Source organism: Octopus bimaculoides, chromosome 22 (genome assembly GCF_001194135.2).
Source record: "Octopus bimaculoides isolate UCB-OBI-ISO-001 chromosome 22, ASM119413v2, whole genome shotgun sequence".
Classification (NCBI taxonomy): Eukaryota; Metazoa; Mollusca; class Cephalopoda; order Octopoda; family Octopodidae; genus Octopus; species Octopus bimaculoides.
The window spans coordinates 36,744,837-36,750,296 of NC_069002.1; the positions used below are offsets into that span (position 1 = coordinate 36,744,837).

Below are 5,460 nucleotides of genomic sequence, written 5' to 3' on the forward strand. Positions count from 1 at the left end.
TATATATATATACACACATATATATATATATATACACTAACATATATATCCACACATATATACACACACACACATACATATATATATATATACACGCATACATATATATATATATATATATACATACACACATATATATATACATATACCCACAAAAACGTTTCCTAACAATGGCATTGGAACGGGGTTTTTTCTTCTTCTTCCCCCCATCATCGATTTCATAATTTTTCGACTCCGGAAATATCAACAGGTACCAAAGTTATAACACCGAAGCAGATAAGATCCTTGACTCTATCATTCCCTTAAAAAAAGGGTACAGGAGAAATCATTATTATTATTATTATTATTATAATTATTGGATTCAGAACTCATGAAACGAAGGACAGGAAAATGGTTTTGCGGTATTAATTAACAGCGGTCCTTTCCGTCCTGAACTGAAATGCCGTCGAGGGTGTGACCTTACCCTTGACTCTTTCAGGATTTCTACAAAATTAAAGTACCAGTCGTTTAAGTGATTACACCTGCCATCTCCCAAAATGTATGCAGTTGCTTCTATGTCAGAAACCATTTATCACTCGCAGTTGTAGCATCCTTAGGTGGACTGCGACGCAAAATTCTGGGAAGAACGATGGTTTGCGGGGTTAATTAAGAATATGGTTTTAAAACAAGGACAAATAATTCAAATGTAGAGTGAGTTAGCTTACCTTGGTCAATGCGACTGAGTCAGGTTGAGACGGGTGGAGGAGAGAAACATGAGGGAAGAAGGAATGTAAACATTGTCTGGGAACCTCATTCAAGCAATTCAGACATTTTTAAATGCCTCTGAAAGAATAAACTGACTTCGAGTTGTTACGTTCGTTCTGATTGGTCGACTGCAACACGCCAACACATACTTCTACTAACATATGTATGAAAACACACACATACACGTACATGCAAATGTGTGTTTGCGTGTATATGAGTATGTGCATGTGTGTATTATTCTCTACTTAATTTTTATCTCTCTCTCTCTCTCTTCAGTCTATCTCTTTCCTTTATTTTCTTCGTTTTCATTCCTCACAGTACAATCAAGAAGCGATTCCTATTTTACGAATTCTTTTAAATCTCTTCCATTCTGTTTCCTCCTCCCTATCTCTCTCTATCTATCTATCTTTCTCTCTCTTTCTCTTCTTCACCAGTTTCTTTATCTATCCACTTTCTTCTATCTTCTTTATTGCTAATAATATAGATTAACGGCTTTCTTTCGTTTGAACCCAAAGAATGCCAGATTAACAATGATTTCTGATGTTGGCAGCTTTTGCCACAAATTCGTTGAGGAAGAATCTAGTCCAATGATTCTACCTTCATGACATTATCCGTCTTTATTCTATGGAGCTGACAGAGATAAGAAGGTCTTCGCCACCACCACCAGCACGACAGAACGTCTCCGCTTTGCCCTCGTCTCAGTTCCTCTTTGTTGATAATCAGTTCTATGTCTTATTTAATGATTAGTAGGAATAAAATTATCATCGTCGTAAATCGTTTAGGTAGAAAGCGATCTTGTCACCCTCCCGTCGGTTCCATCTCCTCTCTATTAACGAGTCAATCGGTCATGAACGATATGTTCCACACTAACTTTTCTTTCTTTTTTTTTACCTGATGTTCTGAAGTCACATGTAAGAGGAAGGAGAGAATATGCTTTACAATTAGGGGGTGTGAATATACCAAAAGCTGTTTCTTAGCTACCCCCAAATTGGAATACTTTCTCTGAAAGCCAACAAAGGGAATGGTGTTTAGTCGGTGGCAGCTGCTTTATCTCATATTCAAGAATTTATGCAGAATGCTTCCTTCATGGTGATGGGTCGCTGGCATTGACTGCATGGTAATGTTGGTGGAGGACAAGGTTGATTTTGTTGTGTCTTTTTCTCCTGTCGTTTAATTTCTTCCATTTTCTCTCCTAGTGGCTTCAAAGTTTTTGGTTCTGATGTTGATAAAACACTTCTTCTCTCCCAGTCTCATGCTTGTTTCAAATGATTCAGACTCAATTTCAGTGTTGCTTTGAGTTGGTCCTTATATCTTTGAAGAGGGAAACACTTTGGTCTTTTCCCTGAAGTATTTAGTATAGACAAGTCAAAATACTAAAACATCTTTTATATAGAATTGTTAGCAAACTGAATAAAATATTTTGCACCATTTTTTCTGGCTTTACATTCTGAGTTCAAATTCCACCATGATTGATAAAATAAAATACTAGTTGAGCATTGGGGTTGAACACTAGGGTTGCCAAGGTACATGGTTTAGTGGTTAGGAGTATTTGGCTCACAATCATAAGGTCATGAGTTCAATTCCTGGCAGCATGTTGTGTCTTTTCCTTGAGCAAGACACTATTTCACATTGCTCCAGTCCACTCAGCTGACAAAACTGAGTTTTACCTGTGATTCAAAAGGGGCCAGCCTTGTCACACTCTGTGTCATGTTGAATTTCTCTGAGAACCACGTTAAGGGTACACATGTCTGTGGAGTGCTCAGCCACTTGCACCCTCCCATAACACAAGGGAGAAAAAAAAAAGAAGAATGGGACATTGCAGGCAGTTAGTAGTACTGCAAATAATTATCAACATATAATTATATGTTGATAAGTAGGAAAACAGACAAACCACAGATCCCTTCAGGCCCTGCTCGTTAAGTAGAAAAGGTGACAGGAGAAACTTCATAAGGTATACCCAGTGCAAGTTAAAGGCACATTAGAAGTGTAGATGCATCACTGGAAGACTAACAGAGAAAGTAGTCTTTACATGTGGCAGATGTGCAGCGACATTAACCACCAGGCATGTACAAAAAATAGACTCCCTCAAATGTCATGGGGGATCCTTAGAAGTAGCAGATAGTTTTCGTTACTTAGGTGACCAAGTTAGCAGTGGGGGGGAGGTTGTTCTGAAAGCATAGCTGCTAGAATAAGAAGAGGCTGGGCCAAGTTTAGAGAGCTGCTATCACTGTTAGTAATGAAGGGCCTCTCCCTCCAAGTGAAGGACAGGTTGCATGGTGCCTGTGTATGAACAGCTGTGCCACATGGCAGTGAGATATGGGCTGTGACTACTGAGGATGTGTGAAGGCTTGAAAGAAATTAAGTCAGTATGCTCCGCTGAATGGGTAATGACTATGTATGTACGACAGGGTGTATTTACTTATTAATTTTTTCTATATGTGACTGTGGATTTTCATAGATGAGTTCATGAACTTTGGTACTTTTCTCTAAATTATATATATATATATATATATATATGCGCGCAGGAGTGGCTGTGCGGTAAATAGCTTGCTAACCAACCACATGGTTCCGGATTCAGTCCCACTGTGTGGCACCTTGGGGTAAGTGTCTTCTACTATAGCCTCGGGGTCGATATATGTATATATATATATATATACACACACAGAAAGAATCAACTGATAGGTGTGATTTAAGGTAAAGTCTCATTCCCCCAAGATTCGAACTCACAATGTAAAAACGTAAGCTAATACAGCAAGAACACTTTATACCTTACTAATTACAACTTACTTATATTAGTATTATTTAATTATTAATCTAGACAGTCATTCATTCACTGCGGGGGAAAAAAAATTTAAGATCTTTTTTAGGTAATACTGTTTATGTAACACTGTTAAATTCCAGGTTTGCCCTGGTTGAACAGACGTAGGCATCGTTTTAGGAACGCAATATCTGACGTGTCCTTCCTACCTTTTATAAGATAGTGAAGTACGTTTTAGAGATGATTAGTCTGTCATTTCCAGGAAGGCGCGCGACCACGTAAAGCCTCCTTTGGGTAGTATTGTTGCTTTTGTTAATCCCCCCACATCGGCTCTAATCTAGAAAAAACCTATAATCAAAAGCGTTCCACCTATGACCACACCCACCCTATTTTTCAGATATTGTGTATCCAGGACAACATTATACAATGCGTATTTTTGTTTTAAGACAGATTGTAATCGGGGTTGAGCGACCACAAACAGATTCCCTGGATGAAATTTGCACGGTGGTCTCCCTTGGTCCACTCCATTTACTTGTGAATTAAAATGCGCACGTCTAGCTGCGCCAAGGGAGATTTTATACATGTTGTTGGATGACTTGCGAGAAACCCATCAAATCTCCGTTAAATCATACAAACACTACCGTCTTTAACAAAAAGTTGGGTTAGTTATGGCTACAACATCTTCGATCATTGAAGTGCCCGGCCAGGACTAATCTGGGACTTCAAACGGCACTGACAACCAGCCCATTTATAACATGTTTCTAGATATTTCTCAATCAACCAAGTAAATAATCCATTTAAACATCGTAGTCGCTTTCTAGCTAAGCTAATTTGATATCCAGAAATTGCTTCATTTCTTTTCATTCCACCCATCACTTAAATATGGTCGTTTGAGACTTGACACTGCTAACTTGAAATATCGGCAGAATTCTGGTTTAAGCACCCTACATAACCAAGGGCCCTGGAACAGGGGTTATAGGGGATACGCTTGGATCCCCTAAAATTTTTGTGAGAAGAGGTGCAGGCCATACCTTCCTATCGAGTGACACGGACCTGAAGAGAGATGTGAAACTAGATAATTTAACTCGGAACTCCATTAATCAACAAGTCCTTCCTTTAGTGAAAACTTTACTTGGCATGATTTGCGGGAGATTTAGCTGCTATGTTCAGTCAGTCGACAACATCAGTAGAGACACATTTGTTGGTTTAGATGCTAATGAAGTTTCAGCTAAACCTGACTCACAGGATTTGCTTGCTCTGTAGTCATAAACTCCAGACCATGTATGAAGGCCCTCACATCTTAAAAACATTTGTCCTGTCTCTACCATTGCATATTTATGTAACATTAGCACAGCATCTGTTCTAGTTGTTCATGTCATACATTCTAGGCTTTATCCATCAACTGCAAGAAATTCAGCAGCAGCAGCAACAATAGCTGCGATTGATGTGGTTGATGCTGCTGCCACTGCTGACAACCATTATGTACAACTTTAATCTGAGTGACATTTAAAAATTGCAAAGGAAGATTATTGATTTTAACATTGGACAGATTATGTATATAGATGCATGTTCACTCACTACTCTATATATACACAAGCACAAACACACACACACACATTCAAATGCATACTAAGATTATTAATTCAATTCAATTTTGAGAGCAATTATAATTGTCAGATCATCAACTTAACTTTGAGAAATAACACTACACACACACACATACATATATGTATATACATACACAGACACACACATATATATATATATATATATATATATATATATAAAATACAGTGTACATTTAATACACATTAGAGATGCCCATAAAAGGACATCTGACCCGCTAGAAAGAGCAGCCAAAGCTCTACACCACAAAATTAGGGATAATTTCGAGAAGGAATGAAAAATAAAAACGTGGTGCAGAGCTTTGGCTGCTCTTTCTAGCGGGTCAGATGTCC

At 38.2% G+C, this 5,460-nt stretch overlaps 1 protein-coding gene across 1 annotated transcript in view; it reads right to left on the reverse strand.

Annotated features, from left to right (window-relative positions):
- The window catches only part of LOC106867758 (inositol polyphosphate-4-phosphatase type I A), an 80,390-nt gene extending 79,521 nt beyond the window's left edge, over positions 1-869 (reverse strand). Inside the window, exon 1 of the mRNA XM_052975773.1 lies at positions 705-869. The gene's annotated coding sequence lies outside the window, so the exon portion shown is untranslated. The remainder of the gene's footprint in view (positions 1-704) is intronic.
- Between the last annotated feature and the right edge of the window lie 4,591 nt (positions 870-5,460).